Here is a 14,637-nt window from a genome sequence, read left to right as displayed (position 1 = left end):
GTTGAATCACCAAGGTTTCAAGGCTGCTTGTTACCAAGCATTTTCATTACATGGATAACTGACACATTCCCCTTGCCCATTTTTCTCCAGTCTTCAGGAAAAGAGCAGTCTCATCCCTACCCCCATCTTGGCACTTGTTAATCTCTCTGGCAAGACTACCACCCCTGGAGCCAACCTTTTTCCAATGGTTGAATGCCTTAACCACACACTACTCTTTATTCTCAGCATTTATTGTTGTCAAATGTATTTCCTTTATTGTTCTTGTTAATGGTCTAACACCCTCATGAGCTTCTCCAGAACAAGGATTTTCCTGTTTTATTCACTGTTACGTTCACAGGCATACAAAAGTGTCTGACACATATGAGAAGCATAAAACAATGTGTTAAATAGATATGTGAATGGATGAGAATTTTCTACAGGATTGAGAGGTGATGGGAGAATGTTTTCTTTTTCTCTCTTATGATGGTGATGATGATGATCAAGATGATGATGATGATGGTGGTGGTGGTGGTGATGATGATGATGATGATGGTGCTGGTGGTGATGATGTTGATGGTGATGTCAGGACCAGGTCTTTAACTCAGTACCCTGTACTTCTTGGCTTTCTTGTGCACAGCTGGTACTCTTCCACTTGAGCCACACTTCATACCTTATTTTTTTCTGGTTAATTAGAGATGGAATCTCATAGACTTTTCTGCCCAATCTGTGTCAGAAGCACAATCCTCCAGGTCTCAGCCTTGTGAGTTTCTAGAATTATAGGTGTGAGTCGCTGGCAACTAACACTCTTACCATGTTTGGTTGGTTATTTTCTTGCTGGGCCTGAGGCTTGAATTCAGGGCCTGGGTGTTGTCCTTGAGGTAATTTTTCTCAAATCTAGTGCTCTACCACTTGAGTCACAGCTCACCTTCTAGCTTTTTGGTTAGTAATTGGACTTTATTGCCATGGTGACCTTCACTTTTAAAGTTGTATCTTAGTTTTGATTGGCAAATAATAATGACAGTTTGATACATGGTGATCTTTCAAAGGGGAAAACTGACTATGATCAAAATCTTCAGCATGACCTAACAGGCCTGGTTCTCCAAGCCCTGCCTTTAACTCACATATACTCTTCTGCTTATTCTTCTGGATCCCTCCTTTGTTTTCATGTTTCTCAAAATGGCCATGACCATCTACCACAGAGACTTTTCAGTAGTTGTTCTGTTTTCCTGAGAATAGTGTTCCATTTTCCCTCAGCCCTAGGTAACTCTTGTGTATTCTTCGGGTCTCATCACCAGGGGCATTCCTTCTTTAAAAGTCACACAATGTAGTTTCTGATTTTATGTCTGTGTAATTACTTGTTTCACATCTCCTTTTCCCAACACAGGATCAACTCCATGAAGACCTGCAACCATTCAGCAGCACCTCATTTGACTAACTCTGGCCCCAGGTTCAGATAAACCCTTTGCAGTTGAGTTTTGTGGTTTCAAATGAAGAAAGGAGAATTGGTGTAACACATTGAATCTTCCAGGAAAGTTTTGGCTCTGAGAATATTTTTATTCCCTTCTGAAGCCACAAGGTCTCTAAAGCACTCCTTCCCAGGACTGCCACTGGCCAATTAGCACAAGGCAGTCAGAAAGGCTATTTACATTCCAAGGGGCAGATGAAGGAGCAGAGTAGCAGCGTCCCTTGTCATCCCTGCACCGCAGTGATTTGTGCAACCAAGAACTGAATTAGACAGCAGCAATTAGGGGCAGAGACAGACATGGCAAGAGCATCGGGAATGATGCCGATTAGCTGCAGGCAGTGGATCCATCCTCTTTCACTGTGAATAAATGAGCACCGACAGCGGATTAAAACAACACGATGTACTACCTTAGCATTTCCATGGAGCAGAAGTTCACACTATTCAGCCAGATTCTCTGTTCACAGTCTCCAAAGGCAGTGGCAGCTCTCATTGGAGACTCAGGGTTCTCTTCCAAGACCCTTCAGGTTGCTGGCAGAATTCAAGAATGCATTTCTTGGATAGGCTGATTTCATATCCTGGCTGTGGTAAATAATGCCACAAGGAAGATTACTGTGCTGGTAGCATTAGTGTGCATTATTTGTGCTCTATTCCATAGACAAGAGGGGAGGGTGGAGCCAAGGGGGGAGACGTAGAAGAATGAAGAGGGGAAGAAGAGAGAAGGCAGGTAAAAATTCATTGTATACACTTCAGATGGAGAAAAATATAGGAAGGAGTGGGTCAAAGGCTGGGGGGAGTGAAGATGTTGAAGGGATGACACAGATCAAGATGCACTGTATACATAAACTGCTTTGCTAAATAGAGAAAACTCAATACATAGCCTCAAAATTAAGAAAAGTGAGGGAAGAGGTAGGGTGGGTGGGTAGATGGGGTGGGTGAGAACATTGAAAGAGGCGATTGATTGATCAAGACGCACTGCATCCATAAACTGCGTTGTTGAATGGCAACTCCTTTGTACAACTACTTAAAGATAATAAAAAATATATTTTAAAACACAAAAACCTTCACTTCCTTGTGGTGGTGGGAGTGAGCTCTCCATCTGTTGGTTGTCAGCTGGGCATCGCTGTCGGCTCCTGCAGGTCTCTGCTGTTCCTTGCCCCTCCTGCCCTCCACTCACTATCCAAAGCAGTCCTTCCAATCTCTGCCTCCTGAGTAGCCACCAACGATCAGCTTCCATTTTCCTGCTCTTGACGGCTCAGATGACTAGTTCAGATTCATCAGGATGATCTTCCATGTGCCATATCGCAAGCCGTCATTATAACAGTGATAGCACATCATATTCCCAGGTCCCCCTGAATCAAGGACTGCACACGAGTGTGAAAGAGGACACTACCCATAATAACAAAATGCCGAGTCGTTTTTTCCATGTGGACTCCATGTGAGGTACTTTGCAGTATTTGGCGTTTTGGACAGTCTCAGAGGTAAGTTGGTTTACTTGCTGCATGTTATAGATGAAACAGAGGCTTAGAAGCTCAGTGACTTTGCCCAATTTTAATCATCAGAAAAGAGCACACCCTGGATTTTGAACTTTGGGCTTTCTGACTTTAGAACCCATTTGTAACATCTCCCTGGAACCAGGAAATATGCTGATCACGTGGACATTAACACTCGTTAGGGGAGGCTAAGGCATGAACCATTTAGTTAAGAAGCAGTAGAACAGCCCTCAGGCTGAGCCTGGGCATCCCATGTGACTGCGGGAGACGCTCAAGTCTCTTGTCGGTTAGAAGAAAACTTGGTGATAAACTCTTTCCCACACCAGGGAAAAGCAGTACATCTCCTGGCTGAGAGACATATTCACTCTTTGTCCCAACGACATAATACATGTCATCAATATCATTTAACCTGGAGCAAATGAAAAGCAGATGTGTTTGGTTGTCCTGCTCAGAAAAGTGATCTGAGCCAAAGGCTGTGGTCCAACTTCCCCCCAGAGGCTTCCCTAGGAACCCAAGGGTCAGGAATTCCACATGTCAGGTCTAGCCACTCACCCCTAGGTGCCAAATAAACAGACACAGTGAAAGGCAGGGAGAGGAGTCTTACTACAAAGTGGTGAAGCAGCACTTCAATACATCTTCATCCATCTTAGGGTACTGACCTTGGTCTTAGATTGACTAGGAAGAATTGAGGGCAGGGAGTGAGTAAGGTATACATACTTAAAATGGTTCCAAGTTCCAGGCAGGTTCAGAGGTAGTCAGAGGAGCTTCAGAAGTCTGGCATCTCAAGATTACTCAGGTGAGGCCTTGTCACAATAACTGATTGCCGACCAGTGGTCTGGCTTTTCTTGGCTTCCAAAATGGTTGCAAGTAACTGCAAAAAGAATGCCTCAGGACAAAGGTCACAGGTATAAAATGGAGAAGCCTGGGATGCCCAGCCCTTATCTTGATCTTATTTAATTTATGGGTCCAAGTCATGAATCAGTGTTTCTCTGCAAGAAAAGCTGTTTTTAAGCATGCCTTACACCAATACTGATGAATAAGGAGAAGGCACAGCTTCCAAAAATAGATGTTTAGTGATCACTGACTTCCCTTCCTCAGTGTAGCCACACCTTTAAATGAAAGGTATTGCAGGATCAAAGCAAATAATCATTCAGGAGTGAATGTGTACTTGCTTCGGACAAACATCCTTTTCCATTACTTCTTCCAAGAAGACAAAGCAGCTTTGGCCTAGACCTGTTAATAAAGACAACTGTCCAGTGCCCTCATGTCCTCCTCTAGCACCCAGAACTACATTCCACTGCCAGTGAGTGGCATCCATCTGCTTTCCCCTGTTTGTTTTCAGTGTCGGCAAATGCCAGCAGCAAAGCCTGTCATTACTAAGGCATGTTGTCTCCAATGGCTGTTGACTTACCTCCCCTGTCCTGTGATTGTGCTTTACAAGCAGGAAATAGGAAACAAAGTGATCAGAAAATTTTCATTTCATTCATATGTCCTGCTGGTTCTTGGGTTTGGGTTATGGCTGCCTTCCTCTGTGAATAGCACACTGTGAATGCCCACACATTGGGCAGTACCTCTTGCAGGTCTGAAGCTGGTCTCCAGCACTATCCATGCCTCTAGAACTAGTCTTTCCTCCTGTCCCTTCACTAATGACCCCTGGCAGTTTCACCATCCTTGGTTGTCCTTTTTTATTTTTTTTTAACAAATAGCTCCATCATTTAAAAAACAAAAACCTTGCTTTTGGGGACAATGGGATTGTGGAGTGTTTTCCTGACCTTCATTTTGTGAACACCTGTCACCTAAAAGCAAATGGTGTCCCCAAAGCAAAGTGAAAGTGAATGTGCGTATCTGAAGCTATAGAGGGAAAATTTGAGATTTGTTAAAACCAGTATGTCTTGAGGGGAAGTTGAGCAGCATGGTGGGAAAACTGAACCCAACATTTGCTGTGTGCCATGCTGGACTCTGTCTCTTGAGCATCCCTTGTTTTCCCAAACAATGATCTTTTAGGAACCATTAGGTCCTGTGGAGAATAGCCTGGCAATATGATGGGATTTGAAGGCTCACCTATTGCCCAAGAGACAGTTCCCAAGGAACCATCACAGAAGCGATGTGCTGACATGAATGGACTATGCAAGGTTTTGAGTCAGTGGATGAGCTTGCTGCCACAAACTGCTTGAACTTCAGCTTCAGTGAGCATTTACTTGATATCCTCATGACAAAAAAAAATTCTATATTTCTCAAGACAGCCCAGGTCATTTCCTCTGATCAATAATCTATTTAGAGATGTGGCTGGGAGGTTTGGGGCCTGTGCCTGCAGTGAGACAGACAGATAATTCTCTGTGTGCCTGCAAAGAAAGACTTCTTCCAAAAACATGAATCCTGATGGAAGAATGAAGGTGAGATGTTGAGTCTGACCATTTATTTTTCTCTTCCTCTGCTCTCTTCTCTTTGCCTCATCACCGAATCATAGACCCCACTGACTTCTGGCCTTTTCTGACCTATGGTAGCCTGCCTTGGTGCTAATGACAGTCCAGGAACCTGTCACTGGGTCAACAAGTGTCAGATGCACTCTCTCTCTCTTTTTCTCTCTCTCTCTCTCTCTCTCTCTGTTTCAAGCCAGGGCTTCAAGGAGCCCACAGCCACCTTCTCAGAGACCCAGCAGTAGCTCAGGGTGGAGCAGCTCAGAGCACATTAATCAGGGGTGAACATCCTCTACTCAATTTGTGCCAGACTGCTTGGGACAAACTGTTGATCAGATTTTTCCCTCTGATGAATAATTCCAGGTACTTCTCTTCCCGGTGTATTCTGCAAATAATTCCTTGTAGGAGAGGAGTGGAACCCCATTCCGTCACAGCTGTAAAAACTCCCAAGGCTTTGTACAGATGTGCATACTTTCGTATAAAAGTTGAGGAGCTCAGGCCCAGAAATGAGAGTGGAAAGGAAGCAGCGATGGGAGGGGTTGCTGGAAGGTGCTAGGCCATTCATTACAATTTGGTGGGGACTGGAAGGAAACCTGTGCTAAAAGAGATGCTCCAGAGCTAAAGCAAACAGGAAGGTTTTAATGAGAAAGTTCTGGAGAGGAAATGACTCACTAGTTTGGAAAGGGATAGTGACCATGGAGAGGGAGGAGGCCCATCCAGTTGGGGGATGGCAAAGAAGGGACAGGATTTTTTTTTCCTTCAGTTTCCAAAGAAGCCAGCTTCATTCTCCACGCAGGGTGCTGGGGAGAGGAACCTGGAGCAGGGGACCAGCTGCCCCTGGGACTGACAGTCGTGACTGACAGCTGAGACCATGTGTTTGGGAGAAAAGCTTGGAAGGTCCCGGAGCTGTGACTTCAGTAAGGGGTGAACAAGGTCCTCCCCGTGCCTGGAACAGAGAACTTTCCCCTTAAAACAAACCCAAACCATCCGGTAACAGAACTGACAATATTTACCACGATGATATTGTAGGCCTGGCATGCATATCAGTGAATTTTCAGATTTAACATGCAGGGCATTGCATTTGGCAAAAACTTTGTTCTGGTGTCTAGGTTGATTTTTGGGAGATAACTTCAGAGGGTATAAAATAAAATTATATTTAGTTCTAACTGTATAATATCACACGATATGAAAAGCACCCTAGAAACCCTGAGATGAATAATGAAGAATGTGTCTTCAAGTGCAGCATGCTGAAGAAGGAAGAAGCAGTCTTTCCCTCAGTACAAGCTCATTAGCATCTTAATGAATCAGCAGTTGGGGGAAGGGAGGGAAGAAGTTTCTGTCTGAGCAGTGAGGTAGGGAAGAGAAGCTGAACCCCTTAGTTGGTGCAAGTGAAAAGTACATGGAAACAGACCAGAACTGAGCCCTCCTATTCTTCAATTTCCTCACTGGGATGAAAGTAAATCGTAGCTTCCTAGCCACGGTCTTGGGCCTTGCCGTGGCAATGCTGATGACCACTGAGCACCTGGTCTCCATCACAGGAGATTATTGAAAGATGTCTCCAGCTTGTGCAAAGAGCTAGTCATTCCAAGTGAGAATATCCTGCAATAGAACGGACATTGAGTAGGCATGGATGACATCTCACCTGAACCTGTCATCTGGCCCAGGAAGTGTCTGAGGAGAGAACACAGGCCAGCCAAGCCATCTGCTGGTCAGAGGCCCCTGCATGCCAATAACAGGCTGGCCTTGCACTTGCTGGACAGGATTCCGTAAACACTGAAAGGGAAGAAATATGACTGGATTGAATGAGGGGAAAGCAAGAGCCTGGTGATTTTGGGAGAGCAAAAATCAAAGACAGGAAAGAGGGGAAGAATGTCACCCTAAATGAACTTTGGAGCCCCAGGTCTGCTCTGTCTGACTGGAAGAGAGTCTTGGCAGGAAGAATATGAGGCCTTCAATTACATAAGATCCCAAGGTCCCAGCCATCCTCAATCCAGTGGGCAGCTTCTTCCATTAATTCAAAGAGCTTTTACAGACAACTCACCAAACACCCCATACCAAGGGTCAGAGAAGAGTTCTGTCATTTTTACTAAGCCCAGCTCTCAATACTCTCATTACTGGGTACCCTGTCTACTGAGAAGCTCTCTGCTTTTTCTATTTCATTGACACTACTTGCTTTAATGCCTCTGAACATGGCCTGACTCAGTGATTTTGCTGCTCACTGATCACATGTTCTACTCAGCATTACTTAGCAGGACTGCCAAAGCTTCTCATTCAGTGATTAAGGCTAGCCAGTGACTCCTGTCATCAGAAATACAGTCTTCCTCCAGGTCTCATTTCTTATGCTCACTTGGCCTTGAAAATTGATCTTGGGTTGGACTATAGGAACAGTTCAAGTTGGCTCAAATGAATATATATATATATGAGTATGAGGTGAGTTAACCCTTAGTCTCCACTCTTCTGGTCTCACTGTCCATAGGCAAGACCATCTCCAAAAGATTATGAGTGGAGGCAATCTGGTGAAATGGAAATAGTCTACTCTTCTGGTACTGATTTTGAGGAAATCTATTGAGCACTTACCATGTGTCAAGGACTTTTCGATAGCTGAGGAACCAAGAAGCAAAAATGTGGAATATAAGGTCAACCAGATCTGAGTCTAAGCCTCACCTGAAACATCGCTGTACTCTTAGGCAAGTCTCTTAGCCTACTTGATCTCTAGACTACTCTTTAAATGCAAAGAATAATGGTAAGAGGTGTTTCAAAAGCTACTTTTGCTGGGACCATGAATTAACTAGGAGCAAGATAAAGGCGAGGCAGACCAAACTTGTCCATTTTGTACTTATCTCCTTTGTCCAGAGTCATTCTCTCTTGCAGACTCTTTGTAGCTTTCTTGGAATTCAGCAGGAGGTGGATTGTCACTCATAATGTAACAAAGTCCCACCTAAACAATTCTGAGACAATTGGCTGACTGTCAGACCACCTCTGGCTACCTCTGAATACATCTGTGACTTGGGACTATTTACTATGCTTACCTTCTTGCCCACTCTCCCTTTGTAACCTCAAATGTCTATACTCTGAGAAGCAGCTGAAGATGGAATGAAGATCTGTCCTCTTGTGGCTGCCATGTAATAAATCTTTCTCTGTTCTTCATTATGTCTCTGTTTGGCATGTAGGAACTACTGTAGTATGGGCCTGGAGTCTAAAAGCTCCTGTTTTCTAAAAGAATTAATAATACTATTAATAGTATTAATAATACTATTCATTAATAGTATTTATTGGTAATAGGATTAATATTAGAGTTCAGGTTGTTAGAAATAAAATCAGTGCTGTCCATTTTCAAGGCAATGCATTTAACCTGAGTGGAAAATTACCAGTAGTTTGCATGCATAAGGACTCGTGCATTAGAAAGCCCGATTAGGACCAGGTAAAGGGGGTCAGTTAGAAAAGGGAAGAACGGATCATAATAAAATGAGAAAATGGGTAAAAACTGTGTATGTGCTAGAAAGCACATACCCAAGGAGTCTGCCATAAAAGAACAAATGGGAAGTCAAGACAACAAAAAGCCCACTTATAAAATTTAACTAACTTAAAGAGGTACATATATTTGAACTGCTCAATGGAAAGTACTGTAACTTAGGTGATATCTGGGAGATAATATGAACTCCATAGTACTTGGACTAATGAGGACATGGGGAGGGATCTCCATGTACTGGGTATATTGATTGGCTGCTGTAACAATAGATGGCCAACTATGTATGATGGTTGGATGTCCTAGTGGAGCATGGAAATAAATTTACTTTATGTCCTGCTAGGCATGACAAAATGCATGAGATGGCAGGAGCAATACAGCTGTAGACAGTCAGCATTGCAAACTGGAGGTGCTAGAAGCAGTGTTCCTCAAGAGTTCATGTCTCTAATCTCTTAGGGAATCTGCCATTTTAATTAGATCTCTCATATACTCAAATGTGTGTATGCCTAAGCATGTATACTGTACATATATAAAAATAGTATCTACATTTTTATGGGCTCATATATCCTAATTATCTGAATATCCAATTTATCAGCTAGGACCACAGAAATCCACCTCCATGTTTATTTGCAGTTACATGAATGCTAAGTAAACCTACTTTATATATCAGCCTAATGAATAGCGAGAAAGAGAGATAGACTTGACATATAAATGTGTTTACACCAGCTGAATTCTAAAAACCAGCAGGGAACATTTTATTCAAAGAAAGGTTTGAAGTAGTTAGAATAGAGAAAAGCTAAAAGCGGAGAGATGTTTGCCCCAGCAACAAGGTAATTTGAATGGACTTATTTCAAAGACCTCAGGCTTAGATAGTCAGTACCATAATGTATAAATAGCCATTTCATTCTAGTAAAATAACATTGTGTCATGTTTCATTAATGTTATTACCTTTCATTTTACCAACTTTATGACTCGATATTTAGATCATGAATTTATTAGTCTCACAAAGGCACTAAACGAAAATAAGTTAGTGCTTTGTTTTACTGTACAAATTTAAATAATATTGATTTAAAAACTTGACATCTAACCTAATGGTCTATTAAACTTTAAAAAAAAAAAGAGGAGATGTGAAATGGATGCACCTACAACGAGTTATGCTAAGAGAGATAAACCAAGCTCATAGAGACAAATGGTGAATGCCTTCTCTCATATGTGGAAGCTAGACCTAAATTATACCTGGACATGCTAATTTATACAGAACTCTAGGCATACACACACACACACACACACACACACACACACACACACACACACACACACACACACACACACACACAGTCAGACTAACGGTGAGAAGCTTAGAGGAAGAACACAAAGGTGTAACTTCTCTGAACATTTAAAATACGATTTATGAAAACTAATTACAAGAAATGGAAACATGGGGATTTTTGTTGTTGTTGTTGGTGGTGGTGGTGGGGTTTTTTGAGGGTTGTTTTTTCTTTTGAGGGAGGTAAAGGGGAGAGCAGAAATGGAGGAAGGAAGGGTGGACCAATGCAGTCATGCTATTCAGTATACATTATGCAGAAAATGAACCACACAACTTGTTGGCAGAAACAGGAAGGGGAAACTGGGGGAAAGCAAAGGAAGGGTGGCATTGTCCAAAAGAGAAATGCACAAACTACCTGACTTATGAAATGGTAATCCCTCTGTATAACACCTTAATAATAACAATATTATATTTTTAAAAAACATATTCAGTTGGATGCTATAGTAAAACAAGATTGTTGTTTCTGATTTATGTAGAAATTAATATTCAACCTAATACAAACAGAGAGAGTAGATATTCTAGCTTAGAAGAAGGATGCTGGCATATGAAATACCATAGTGAAACTCCCTTGGCACAATTAATACATGCACAAAAAAAAGGAAAGAAAGACAGACACTGTTGGGAAGGGATGGGTAGGAGGGGGGAGGGTGAATAGAGAGAGTGAATTACAGTGAATATGGTCTAAATTACATGCATACATGAAAATAGAACAATGAAACCTGCTGCAATGGTTTTTAAAAGGAGAGAGAGAATGAGAGAGTAAAATGGAGAGTGAGGTTGATGGGGTTACAATATATGCATATATGGAAATGTCACAAGGAATCCCCCTTTTTGCAGCTAATGTATGCTAATAAAAAAGTCTTTTAAAAAGAAGAAGAAAAGGAAGAGGAAGACTACTGGGATCCCTTTTGGTGTAGAAGAAGGATGGCCTGACTGGAAAAACTACTTTTCTGCAGAAAGACCTTGGCATTAGTTTTCTGGGAACATTCCAGACGTGAGGCTATCCCAGAAGACCTTGGAAGGGTGAAAAGGCACATGTGTTATTGAGAACAAATGCTCTTTTTTCCAGCATTCTCCAGCCCCGCTTCCTCATTCTCAGAGCTTACCTCCTGTACCTTTTCTCTATTTTCTTATTCCGTAGGCTGAGATTCACCATATGGCAACTATTAAGTGTGAAACCAGCACCCTCTGTGTGAGAGATCCAGCCTTTCTCCCTAATGAAGCAAATAGATGTAATAAGAGAAAAGCGAGAAAGGATTTGAATCAGCACAGATAGGTTGGGAAGATGGAAAGCAAGCATATCCAACCATCTTTGGAGAACTAACATGAGATTTAGGTTGAAACAGGAAAAGAACTGGGGCTTGGTCCAAGTATGCTGTGATTGGTCATTATCTCAGATCTGCTTCTGCAAGATGGTCTGAAAAAGTCCTTATTGCCTTAGAGGACAACTAGTTCCCACAGGGGATTGCTTCTGTTTGGGAGCAATCTCATCCTGGGGTGATCATACCAGTATGAGTACAGGTCTGGCTCTTCACAAAACTAGGACTGTAGAATTAGGGACTTGGGGAGACATTGTTGGTTCTTTAGTGAGAAGACGTGACTTACTGATTTATTCAGGTAACACTTATAAGGATAGAAGAGAAGAAGGAAAAGGAAGTGAATGAGTAGGACAAGGATATAGTCTCCAAAACATCCAGATTTGATCCACAGAAGAATTTAGAGCAAAATTTATATCAAAGACTTTCTGTAATGGCAGTGGTAGTGGTGGTATATTAGGAGCTAGAGATGTTTTGGGGGACTACCTCCAGCTAATGTCAACTCAGGGATAATATACATAAAAGAGGGAAACTATGAAGGATGAGTTTATAATCCTGTAGGATAGATGCACCAGCCCCCAGATAGTGATGGAGTTGGACACCAAATGAATCTACTACTTAGAAATTCAAACGTAGGGTTCACCCATACAGGTTAACATGGCCATTTAGAAGAAGTTTATGAGAAGTAGCCTGTGTCTCCCCCAAACTTCTCAGGACTTACAGGCAGAAACCCAATCAATCTAATCAGAAAATCTGCCTAATCACACTTCTGGTAAACAAGAAGGTGAAATCTATCAGTGAAATCTAGTCAGGCTTTAACCTTACTCCTCTGCATCCTCACTCCAGCCACATGAAGGAATTCAACTTCACCCTGGCTTCTTACTCACCTAGTTCTTTGGCTGTTGTCATTGTCATTAAAGAATTTCTTTCTCAATACATCTGAAGCAGAACTTCCCAAACTGCATCGCATCTTTTCCTTACACTCCCTGGAAATGGTGATTATGTCACTCACATGAAAGGAACTTTGTAGATATGACCAAGGTCAAGGACCTTGAGAGGAGAAATGTCCTCGATTGTAAGAGGAGCAGTCTAATTATATAAATCTTTAGGAAAGAGTGGGGATGGAAGAAGAAGAGGAGGAGGAGGAGGAAGAGGAGAAGGAAACAAGGGTCTCATATCTAAAATATACTTAAACCTCAAAAAATTAAAACCCCCCAACAACAAATCTTCAAAGAAACAACTGCACGGTAAATAACTGGGCTAAAGACTTAAAGAGAGACTTCTCTGAAGAGGAAATAAAAATGGCCATTAGACACCTGAAGAAATGCTCATCTTCTTTAGCCATAAAAGAAATGCAAATCAAGACAACATTGAGATTCCACCTCACTCCAGTTAGAATGGCTATAATCAAGAAATCTAATAACAACAAATACTGGAAGGGATGTGGCCAGAAGGGAACCCTACTGCATTGTTGTTGGGAGTGTAAACTTGCTCAACCACTTTGGAAAGCAGTATGAAGGTTCCTCAAAAGACTCCACATAGAGAGCTCCCCTATGACCCAGCAATCCCACTTTTGGGCATTTACCCAAGTGATCACAAACAAGGCCATATTAAAGCTACCAGCACAACTATGTTTATCACAGCATTATTCACCATAGCTAAGATATGGAACCAACCCAGATGCCCCTCAGTAGATGAATGGATCAAGAAAATGTGCTCTCTCTCTCTCTCTCTCTCTATATATATATATATATACATATATATATATATATATATATATATATATAAACACACACAATGGAATTCTAAAAAATATACTAAGTGAAGTAAGCCAGGCCCAAAGAAAGATAGGTCCCATTGTTTCCCTTATTTGCAATAACTAGTACATGTCTAGGACAAGCACAAAAGGTCAAAAGCTATGTACATATGATCATATAAGATGATGTTAAGAGCTGGGAAGGTGGCTCAGTTGTAGAATGCCTGCCTTGCAGGGGGTTCGATTCCTCAGCACCACATAAGCAGGAAAACATAAGCTGGAAGTGGCTCTGTGGCTCAACTGGTAGAGCGCTAGCCTTGAGCTGAAGAGCTGAGGGACAGCGCCCAGGCCCAGAGTTCAGGCCCCACAACCGACCCCCCTCCCCCAAAAAAAGATGATATTAAGTGAAATGAACCTCAAGACAGGGACACAAGTGGTTTTTCTTTTCTTTCTTGCTATTGTTTTTAATGTACTTGTAATGTACTGTGTGATTCTTTTGTATATTCTTCCCCCATGGTATAACCATGGGAATATATATCACTGTATCTGATTCCGGTGTCCTGTACCTTATATATACATTTTTATACTTTGGGAAGGGGAAGAGATACAACAAAATGCTGAAACAAGGATACAGGTTTACCCATTGTAACAGTGAGATGTACAAGACACTATGTTGAAAACGAATTTCAGGTGGGGGGGTGGGGCGGGAAGAGCTGGGGAGGTAGGGAGGGAAGGGATGGTAGGGGAAAAACAAAGGAGGAGGTAATGGTGCTTGATAGGAAATGTACTCTTTACCCTACTCAGGTAACTGTAACCCCTCTTTTTTTTTTTTTTTACAATTTTTACAATAAAAATATATTTAATAAAAACAAAAAACAGAGAGATTAAAAATGTAAGAGGAATTTGACAACTCCTCCCCACTAGGTTTGATGATATAGACAGGAATACAAACTAAGGAATGGAGACACTCCTTAGAAAAGAATAAGGAAAGAAGAAAAAGAGGAGGAAAAAGGAGGAGGGGGAGGTGGAAAAGGAAAAGGAGAATGAGAAGGAGAAGGGAGATTAAAAATGTAAGAGGAATTTGACATACACACACACACACACACACACACACACACACACACACCAACACACACACACACAACTGGGTCTGGGTCTGGTAATACAGGAAGGAGTCACAAACTAAGGAAGGGAGGCAGTCTCTGGAAGCTGGGTGGAAATGGAAATTTCAGGCCCAGAACTGCAAGAAACTGCACTTGAATGCTACACTAACCTGAATGACTTCCCCTGAAGCCTGAGGTGGGAAATAACAGCCCTGCTGTGTTAACTCAGGGAGATCTGTGTGCAACTTCTGACCTATAGAACGAAGCTTACCATATCTGTGCTATTTATTTAGACATTATGTTAGTGGCAATTTGTTG

Source organism: Dipodomys spectabilis, unplaced genomic scaffold, assembly GCF_019054845.1.
Source record: "Dipodomys spectabilis isolate Male_0828 unplaced genomic scaffold, ASM1905484v1 ptg000019l, whole genome shotgun sequence".
Lineage (NCBI taxonomy): Eukaryota > Metazoa > Chordata > Mammalia > Rodentia > Heteromyidae > Dipodomys > Dipodomys spectabilis.
This window is presented reverse-complemented; position numbering follows the sequence as displayed.